The sequence below is a fragment of the Neomonachus schauinslandi genome, chromosome 2, assembly GCF_002201575.2.
Source record: "Neomonachus schauinslandi chromosome 2, ASM220157v2, whole genome shotgun sequence".
Lineage (NCBI taxonomy): Eukaryota > Metazoa > Chordata > Mammalia > Carnivora > Phocidae > Neomonachus > Neomonachus schauinslandi.
This window is the reverse complement of record NC_058404.1, coordinates 174914538-174926120: the sequence shown is the minus strand read 5'-3', so window position 1 is coordinate 174926120 and position 11583 is coordinate 174914538. Positions and strand designations below refer to the sequence as shown.

Sequence of the window (11583 nt, the reverse complement as noted above, 5' to 3'; positions counted from 1 at the left end):
TCTGAATTTCTATCTGATATGTATTTTGTTCTCTTCTCTGTGTACCAGTCTTTTCAGAGCCAGGAGAACTTTATATTTAGAGTAGCTATGTCCTTGCTACTTATGTCTAAATCTTCCTCGTAACTCTTATTTATGTGATTTTTATCAGTCAGGGTCCAATGAGGAGACAGAAATCACAGAGTAATTTGAACAGGGGAAGTTAATATACTATATATTAAGTATATAAAATAAATATACTTAATGATAACAGTGAATCAGTATGAGGGAATGGGAGTAAGTAGGAAGTTACAGAATGAAAGAACAGAAGATATAAAAACTTCTTAAACCCAACCCTCCATCTCAACCTTCAGGGGACAAGTTTCAGATCCTTTTGCAGATGGAACCAGGGTCCCTCACTGGTCGAAAATCTGATATGGCACCATGTCAGGGGAACTTGTTGACTTGTTAAAAATTTGCCACCCAGAAACTTCTGCAAATCCACCACTTAAGAGAGTTGGGGAATCAAAAGATATGCATTTTATTTATTATTATTATTTGTCTACTTCTTTATCACCATCCATAAAACTTGGTAAAAATGAATCTTGAGTTCCATTCCTAGCTCTGATGAGCAACCCCATCATAATCACTCATTGAAAACAACTGCAAAACATTTATAAGTTATGAGACTAACAAGTGAATAAAAAATGCTGACTGAAAGCATCAGAAAGAAACTAAAGTACCAGAACGCAAGAGTAAAGATCCTATAAAGTGCAACAAAGTTGGATTCAAAAACCCTAAGGCTATTTGCTGGCTTTATCATCAGGTTTTCTTCCCCCTAAGGTTATTTGCTGGCTTTATCATCAGGCTGTTGAGCCTGATTTGAGTAAGATCTGAAGTTTGTGTCATTTCCACTGAGCTGGTGTAATAGATATTGAAATTCATGGATACCAGAGCAACCCAGAATTAAAAGTCCACAATGGCAGAGAAAAGGAACCATGGAAGTTGATCCAGGCCTTCTGCATACAATCCCTACAAAGACATTTACCAGTTCCTAAATTGGATATGCCTGGAGTAAAAGGTCAGAAGAACAAAGGAAACAGCACTGTGGGACAAAAGCTATGCCAATATTTTGGCAGTCTCAGAGTTCTGGGGCAAAAATTGATACAGCTGAAGTCCTAAAAAGGAAGTCAGGCCCTGCAATCACTTCAGGATTATGGTTCATCTTCCTATAGGGTTATGCTCTAAGGGAAAGGGCACATAAATAGAATAACCTTCAAAAACTTAAAGCTGCAAGCATTCATAGTAATTGGTGGAACAAGGTAATTTAAGTGTGTGCTATCTGCTTATAGAGAAAAAATAAAGTCTTCTCTGGAGGAAGATAGTATTATTATCCAGAGATGTCACAACAATTCACATAGAGAAACCAAAATTTTTCACCAAGCATGCTAGCAAAGAAGATTGTGGGGGGGTGTTTGGGGGAGAAGGCACAGAAAGACCAAATATAAATGAGATACAACTAAAATAACTATAATTTTTAAATTACAAGAAAATCAAAAAAAAGAGGAGTGTGGTGGAGCCACACTCTGCTCATACTTTGTAATATGAAATACATGGGATTAAAAAAAATATATCTACAACTTTAAAATGCCAAATCACTTGCACTACATTAACAAATAGCTTCAATGCAAGAGAAAGTGATGGTTTTCTTAATAAATCTTACTGTAATAATTTTACGATATGAAAGAAAAGAGAATTTCTAATTCATGTCATGTACAAGATCAGTGCTAGATGGATCATAAATCAAAATATGAAAGCTGAAATAATAAATTTTCTGCAATATTACAAAGGGTGACATTTGAATAGGTTACTATTTCCTCAATAGAATAGAATAATTATTTACTATGAAGGAAAAGACTGATAAATACAACTTCAGTGAAATTAAATTCTGTTCATTAAAAGACAATTTTGAAAGAGTAAATGGCAATCCACAGATTTGGAGGAGCTATTTGCAATTCAAGTAATCAACTAAGATTCAAAAATACATGGAAATAAGTACAAATCAATAATGAAAAGATAGACCACTAAATTTAAAATAAAAATAAACAAATGAACAGGCACTTAAGATGTTATCCAAATTCTATAAAAGTGAAAAAAAAAAATGGTCCCAACAAGCAGATAAATTTGGCCCATAACACTCTATGTATTTTGTTCATAATAACATTGCGAGATATATTATAAAGTTTATTAAAGATGGGGAGGAGCTACACATACACACACACACACAAAAGATGTTATCCAAAAATAAACTTATAAGAATATGCTCAACATACTTATTAGCAAAACATAAAACTATAATAAAATATTATAAAAGTATTAGAATGGCTACAATTAAATAAAAAAATGTCAATACCAAGTTTTAGTAGTAATATAGAGTAACAGGAACTCTCACACACTTGTCAAATTGTACATTGTTATAAACTCTTTGAAACTGTTTAGCAGTATTTACCAAAGGTGAAAATATGAATAATATGAATCATCAATTAAATTCTTAGATATCCTAGGAATTTATAATCAGCAGAAATCTGCATGTATGTCACCAAAGATAAGTATAAGAATATTGAAGGAATTATTTTTCATTGAATCCCCAAACTAGAAATGACCAAAATTATCACAACAGTAAAACAGATGTAGTAAAATGAAAAAATAAAGTTAGAACTTTTACTACAATGGACTATTATACAGTAATAAAAACAAATTACAACTATATACAACAACCCAGATGTTTAGTAATGAAAAATCCATATATGGAATAGTTGCACTGATAACGTTAGAAAATAAGCAGGGCCTTTTTTGCTAACAGATGTCAGAAGTGTGATTACATTTCTCAAAAGGCTAATAATTAAGTAGAGGCATAAAGGAATATTCTAAAGGTTGGTAATATGCTATATCTTGATATATTTGATAGTTCCACAGGAATGTTCACTTTTAAAAATCCAGTGATCTATATGCTTATAATTCATTCATTTTAATTCATGAGGAGTTTATCTTAACTTAAAAAGCTAAGAATAAAAACTGATTATATTTAGATCTTACCTCATTTATTAAGAAGTGGTTGAATTTAAATATCAAAATTAATGCACAAATTTCTATGATTTTCAAATAAATGAGATAAACTGTATTGTTTTTGACTACATTTATAATAGATTGCAAATCACTCTATTCCCAGATGACTTCTTTTTTTCCCCCCAAAGCATTTACCGTGTTGTCTTATTTCACCTATTTGATGTTTTGTGTCTGAAAGAAAATCCTGTCTATGGACAAAGTTTTAAAAATATCACTATAAGTGTTTTTATTCCCCTATGAAAATCTATTTGCTTAAGGTTTAATTGAAAGAAACAGAGAAAGGGATTATGTAGGAGAAATGGTGTTTAGTGCTTTCACAATCAGTATTTTATGTTGCTAGGAAAAATATCTGTGTTTGTATTTTAATAATTGGGTTCTCCATTAATCTCTGGTTAAAGATTTATGCGTTATTGGAAAGTTATAATGAAATTTTAAAATCACCGATTAGACAACTTATAGCTAAAGTGAGAAATTAGAAGATAAAATATCACAATAGAAGCAACCCTATTTAGCCCTTTCTTGAAATGTAAATGAATATTGATAGTTATGTACAGATCCACATGCTTTATCACCTGGGTTGGGGCCTTATTTATCATTCATTCCTTTTATTCTTATTTACCAAATATTTCTCACTGTATAACATGTGCCTCTTAGGATGATAGAAAAGTTTAACGTACCCTCTTTCTAATTATAAAGCCACACACAACCCACTACTTTCAGGAGCTTGACAGGTACAATAGCCGGAGACAGGCTTTCCCCAAAATACTGTTTGGAGTTTAATACAACTAATAGCACACTTAAGGCTTCAAATTTTTGTGCTACAATATGTGAACACAATTTTAGCTGGTGTTATTTTCTATCAATCAGATTTTACAATGCTAATTTTTCATCAAAATGTATTGCTTTATATCATTTTAGAGGAGCTTTAAAAAAAAAACAGGTGTAAGAATTAAGCATTAGAAAAGAAATTAAAGGAAACTACTGTTCTGGTGACATTGATGGTTTACTATTTCATAAATAAAACTTCAAAAATTGTTTTTTTCTTATCCAGAATAAAGTCACATTTACCTTCCAGTTGCCTCCAAATCAGGCTCATGCTAGCATTTTTCAAATGACACTAGTTAATTCCATTGAGTGGTCTTTCCTATGTGCTGGGTATTTTGCAGATATTAAGTCCTATATGGAATTATCTATGAAACAGCTATTCCCTTTATTACAGAAAGTCAAGGTATCAGATGTCCCATTATGTCATCAATTGACTGAAATTGTTAGTAAGAAGCCTACGAGCTTGTCAAAGTTCACGGCACCACTGATTAGCACTGATATCAGACAGGTGACTGTGTCACATTTTACTTTTTCATTGTGAAACTGTAAAAATGTTAATAGTATTTGTTTTGTGGGTAACTTTTCTTACTGCTTTGTTGTGATAACACCAACATGGTGAGAGAAAAGATACATGTCAAAGGAGTTATTTCCTTATATGCAAGATGATACGTTACTCAAATACTGGAAAATTCTCTTAACCAGAGAATGCTAAATTTAAAGGATTCCAAATTTATAATTTTGGTTCTGCTTAAGCTCTGTCCGGTTAACAGGCACATTATGTAATCACATTCATTTAACTTCAAATGAAAGCCCTTTACATTTTAGAGCATTTTATAATGCATCTACTATGTTTATTGGTTGTGCTACAATTGACATATTCAAGGTTAACCATTCTAAAAATAAATTTTAAAAAATATTGGGGACTTCTGGCTCTCAGTTGTAGAGAGCTCAGAAGTCAGCACTCCAACCTAACAAGTTAAAAAAAAAAAGGAAAAGACTGAAAACTCCACAGGTCTTCTTGGATCCATAAAAGAGGAGAGGACACAGGGCAAAACTCTGCCCCTAATAGTGAAGAGACAGACAGGTAGACATAAGAACTCATGACTTACCAGAGCAGAGACTCAAGAGCTGAAACTGCCACAGGAATCAGGGCTGGGTAGGAAAACTGGAACTGTAATTGATGAGTTTCTGAAGGCTTAGTGTGGTCAACACTGAGAGTTAGAAATTTCAGGAAAAAACAGTTTGGCCTAATTCTTGCAGTAAATATAGCAGAAAAATCACCTCCTGTTTCCTGAAAGGAAAAGGGAAAAGGAACCATTTTGATTAGCAATAATCACGCCTCAGATAAACCTCATTGGCTACGATACTGCCACTGAAAACCACCAGAGCACTCATTGTTCTTAATAAGGTCTGCCCTCAGGTGAAACTAAACTGCTGGGGTATCTTCAGAGCCTAACTGACCCAGGTAAGGGAAATACCCAATACTTCAACCTGCTTGAGCCATCCTCTTCCACCTAAACATTGTAGGAAAACAAACAAACAAACAAACAAAAACAAGAACTATAAGGATTACATAGAAAAGAGAGTGGAGTGAAATAGTGTTGAGAGAAAAAAATATATACCAATCCAGAATTCTGTACTCTGAGGAATTATCCTTCAAAAATGAAGGACAAATAAAGACCTTCTCAGACAAAAATTGAGGGAATTTGTTGGCAGTAGTCCCACCTTGCAAGAAATGTGACAATTTTTTAGAGGAAAGGAAAACGATATTGGTCAGAAACTCTTAATTGATCTAACAGATAAGATATTGTTCAAAATAATAACAGCAACAATGTATCCAATTATATACGCAAAAGTATATATTCTATATATGCTTATATAAGTGGAGTGCGTTACAGCAACAAGATAAGGGATGGGAGAAAGGAACTGGGATTATTTTGTTATTATAAGGTATTCCCACTACCTGTGAAATGTTGGAGTGTTATTTGAAAGTGAACTTGGATTAGTTGTAAATGTATATTGCAAACTCTAAGGAAATAACTAAAAAAGTAATAAGGTATAACTTTATTTGCCAAGAAAGGAGATAAAATGGAATCATATAAAATGCTAGATTAAAATAAAAAGGACAGAAAGAGTGGAAGGAAAAATAGGAACAAATACTAAGGACAGTAAATAGAACACAATAGCAATATGGTAGATATTAATCAAACTACATCAAAAATCATTCTGAACATTGAAGGTCTAAATGTACCAATTAAAAAAGAGTTTGTCAGAGCATATCAAAAAACAAGACCTAACTATATGTGTCTACCAGAAGCCAACTTTAAACATAAACACACGTGGGCGCCTGGGTGGCTCAGTTGGTTAAGCGACTGCCTTCGGCTCAGGTCATGATCCTGGAGTCCCGGGATCGAGTCCCGCATCGGGCTCCCTGCTCGGCAGGGAGTCTGCTTCTCCCTCTGACCCTCCCCCCTCTCGTGTGCTCTCTCTCTCTCTCTCTCACTCTCTCAAATAAATGAATAAATAAAATCTTTAAAAAAAAAACATAAACACACGTAACAATTAAGGACTCTGAGAAACAAACTGAGGGTTCTGGAGGGGAGGGGGGTGGGGGGATGGGTTAGCCTGGTGATGGGTATTAAAGATGGCTCGTACTGCATGGAGCACTGGGTGTTGTACGCAAATGATGAATCATGGAACACTACATCAAAAACTAATGATGTAATGTATGGTGATAACATAATAATAATAAAAAAAAAGAGTAGATGGAGAAAATATACCATGCTAATCCTAATCAAACTCACAGAATTGTAAGGAGAAATAGATGAATCCAGAATCATTGTTGGAGACTGACACCCCTATAACACAACTGGATGATCTCGCAGGTAGAAAATCTGTAAAGACATAGAGGAATTCAGCAACAATATAGATCAACTGGATTTAATTGACATCTATGGACTACTTAATCCAACATCAGTAGAATACATGTTCTACTCAAGCTTGCAAGGAATATTCACTAAAACAGAATACATCTTAGGCCAAAAATCACACTTAACACATTTAAAAGAATAGATATCATTCAATGTCTGCTCTCAGATCACTATGGAATTAAACTAGATATTAATAACAAAGATAACTGGAAAATCCCAAAATGCATAAATATTAAACAACCAACACATGTTTGAATAACATAGTGATCAAAGAAGAAATCAAGAGAAATTTTAAAGTATTTTGAACAAAACCAATGTAAAAAAACAAATAATCAAAATTCGCAGGATGCAGGAAAGCAACACTTACAGGGAAACATACTGCATTGAATGCTTATATTCAAGCAGAAAGATCTAAAATCAATAATCTAAGTTTCCACTTTAGGAAAGTAAAAAAAAAAAAAAAAAAAAAGAACAAATTAAGTCCAAAGTAAGCTGAAGAAAAGAAATCATAACATTTAGAGAAGATATAAATGAAGTTGAAAACAGAAAATCAATAGAGAAAATAACAAACCAAAGCTGGTTCTTTGAAAAAGAGCAGTAAAATTGAATCACCTCTAGCCACGGTAACTAAGAAAAAAAGAGAGAAGATACAAATTACTAGTATCAGAAATGAAAGAAGGGACATCACTACAGATCCTATGAACATTAAATTGATAAACAAGGAATACTATGAACAAATCTAGGTCCACAGATTTGATAACTTAGATGAAATGGACCATTCCTTGAAAGAGACAATCTGCCAAGCCTTACACAAGAAGAAACAGATCATCTGAATATATCTATATTTATTAAAGAAATTGAATCAATAATCAATATCCTTCCTAAATAGTAAGCACCAGGTCCAGAACAGTTTTCTGGTGAATTCAACCAAATATCTAAGAAAGAAATTGTATCAATTATCAGCAATCTCTTTCAAAAGGATACAAACAGAGGAAATACTTCCTAACTCATTCAAGAAACCAGGATTACCTCTATACTAAAGCCAGACAAAGACATTACAAGAAAACTACAGATCAGTATTTCTCAAGAACATAGATGTAAAAATCCTCAATGAAATATTAGCAAATCAAATCCAGCATTGTATAAAAAAATATATATATCACAACCAAGTGAGATTTATCTCAGGTATGCAAGGCTCGTTCAACATTTGAAAATCAATTAATGTAATTTAGCACATCAACTGGCCAAAGAAGGAAAATCACATGATTATATTAATAGATACAAAAAAAAGCATTTGACAAAATTTAATATCCATTCATTATAAAAATTCAGTAAACTAGGAATAACGGGTAAGTTCCTCAACTCAACAAAGATTATCTACAAAAATCCCTCCAGCTAATATCATACTTAATGATGAAGAAATCAAAGCTTTCCCATTAAGATCAAGAGCAAGGCAAGCATATTCCTTCTCACCACTCTTTTTTTCAGTATCATTAAAATTTCTGATTCAGTAAAAAAAAAAAAATGAATAAAAGATACACTGTGAAGGAAGAAATAAAACTAGTTTTGTTTTCAAATGACATGGTTGTCTATAAAAACGTGTGAGAAAGAAAAACTCTTGGAACTAATAAACGATTACAGCAAGGTTGTTGGATACAAGGTTATTACAGAAAAGTTAATCACTCTCCTATATACTAGCAATGAAAAGTGGAATTTGATGGGTGAAATAGGTGAAGGAGATTAGGGGGTATACTCTTCCAGTTATAAGTAAGTCACAGGGATGAAAAGTATAGTATATGGAATACAGTCAATAATTTTGCAATAATATTGTGGTGACAGATGGTACCTACACTTATGATGTTGAGTCTTGGGGTAATGTATAGAATTGTTGATTCAGTATGTTGTACACCTGAAACTAATATAACATTGTATGTCAACTATACTTCAATAAAAAAGTACCATTTATTTTAGTACCCCTAAAAATGAAATATTTAGGTATAAATCTAACAAAATATCTCTAAGACCTATATGAGGAAAATATAAAACTCTGAACAAAATCAAAGAACTGATATTCCATGTTCATGATGAGAAGATTAAATATTATCAAGAGGTCAGTTCTTCCAACTTGATATATAGATTCAATGTAATCCCAATAAAAATCCAAGCAAGTTATTTGGTAGACTTTTGACAAGCTGATTCTAAAGTTTATATTGAGAGGCAAAAGACCAAGAATAGCCAACACATTAAAAGAAAAAGTTAGAAGACTGACATTACTTGACTTCAAGACTTACTATAAAGCTACAGTAATCAAAGCAGTATAGTATTAAAATAAATAGAAAAATGGTACAGAAATAGACCACATAAATATAGTCAACTGATCTCTCACAAAGGAGCAGGGCAATACAATGGAGAAAAGTTAGTTTCTTCAACAAATAGTACTGAAACAAGTGGGCATCCAACATGCAAGAAAATTATTCTAGACACAAAACTTATGGGGCACATGGGTGGCTCAGTCTGAAAACTGTGGATACTGTGGATATATATGTGGATATATATATATATTACATTACAGAGACAATTCCCAGAGAATCTAGAGGAATTCAAAATAATCTAAATATAATAAACTATCAATAACATGTGTTAGTTTGCTATTGCTGCCTAACAAATTATCACAGCCTCTGTAGCTTAAAACAATACCTATTTATTAGCTTACAGTTCTGAGGGTCAGAGTCTTGGATAGTAGAACTTAAGTTTTCTGCTCAGGTTATCACAAGTCACAGTGTCTATTTTGCTGCACTGAGGTGTCAGCCAGGCTGAATTCTTGTCTTGAGGCTTGGAGGAAGGTTCTCCTTAAAAGCTCATTGAAATTGTTGGCAGAATTTATTTCCTCATGGTTGTAGGACTGAATTCTCCATTTTCTTTCTGTCAGCTGGAACACTCTGTTCCTAGAGGCCACTTGCCTTCTTGCCATGTGTCCAATTTTATCTTCAAAGCCAGCAATGGAAAATTTCTCATGGCTCAACTCCCACTTATGGTTCAAATAGATCTTATTCCCTCTTTTCTGAACTGCTAACCCCAGATTTAATGGGCTCCTATAATCACATCAGGCTCACCCCAATATTGCCTCTTTCTTAGGATCAGATGATTTGGAATCTTAATTACACCTTCAAAATCTGTGCACAGCAGGGCCTAGGTTAGTGTGATGATGAATTTTATGTGTCCACTTGATTAAGCTTTGATGCCCAGCTGTTCAAGTACTTGTCTAGATGTGGCTGTGAAGGTATTTTTTAGATGTGCTTAACTTTGATAATCATAACTTCAAGTAAAGCAGATTACCCCCACTGATGGGACTGAGCCTGATTCAACCATTTCAAGGCCTTATAAACAAAGTTAACTCTCAAAAGAAATTCTGCCTCGAGACTGCAACATAGAAACCCTGCCTGAGCTTTTAGCCTATTGGCCTGTCCTACAAGATTGCAACATTATCTACCTGAATTTCCAACCTGTTGGCTTGCCCTGAAGATTTTTGAATGCCAACCTCCTTACCTGTGGGAGCCAATTCCTTAAAGTTTCTCTCTCTCTCCTGTTCTTACCTACCAAAACTTGCCCAGTTTCAACACATTCTTTTTATTTTATTTTATTTTATTTTAAAGATTTTATTTATTTATTTGACAGAGAGAGAGAGAGCGAGAGCAGGAACACAAGCAGGGGGAGTGGGAGAGGGAGAAGCAGGCTTCCCGCAGAGCAGGGAGCCCGAAGGGGGGCTCAATCCCAGGACCCTGGGATCATGACCTGAGCTGAAGGCAGACGCTTAACGACTGAGCCACCCAGGTGCCCCTCAACACATTCTTATTTTAATTTTTAGTCACTGATTTTTAATAGTAGGACTTTGTATAAAATTGATCGATATAAAGAGGATTTTTCTCTGAGACAGGATTGCTATATTTAGAAAATAAAATACAAGACACCAAGTTAAATTTGAAATTCAGATACATAAGGCATAATGTTTTAGTATAAGTATCTCCATAATACATACTTAAAATAAAAAAAATCCATTATTTATCTTAAATTCAAATTTAGCTGGTGTACTTTATTTTATCTGGAGACTCTACACTAAGAGCACTTCTTTTCTTGAGATTTTTTTTTTTAAAGATTTTATTTATTTATTTGAGACAGAGAGAATGAGAGAGACAGAGAGCACATGAGAGGGGGAGGGTCAGAGGGAGAAGCAGACTCCCTGCCGAGCAGGGAGCCCGATGCGGGACTCGATCCCGGGACTCCAGGATCATGACCTGAGCCGAAGGCAGTCGCTTAACCAACTGAGCCACCCAGGCGCCCCTTTTCTTGAGATTTTAAGGAATGCCTCCCCTCTTTTAAAATTTTTCTTTGCTTATTTAAGATTTGGAAAGAAATTGCTTAAATATTAAGAATGATACTTGTGTATTTAATGGTCATGGCATTCAGCGTATAATTAAACCAGTTGGGTTTTAAATCATAAATACTTCCAGAGGCAATAATACAGAAGCTCATGTTGTTTTGAAGTCATTTTTAAATACTGATACATATTTATGTGTATGGAGCTTACAGAAAGTTAAAGGGTTCTATGAGATATTCTGAGACTTTAGAAACAAATGGCACATATTGCTAAGCACACATTATCTAGAAAGCACTACAATTCACTTGTGTAATAAGCTGTTCAAACAATAGCATTATATACTCCTTGTCT

The 11583-nt window shown here is 33.8% G+C and overlaps 1 pseudogene; it reads right to left on the bottom strand.

The window, feature by feature from the left end:
• Window positions 1–5177: 5177 nt before the first annotated feature.
• LOC123324120 lies at window positions 5178–5307 on the bottom strand (annotated as a pseudogene).
• Between the last annotated feature and the right edge of the window lie 6276 nt (window positions 5308–11583).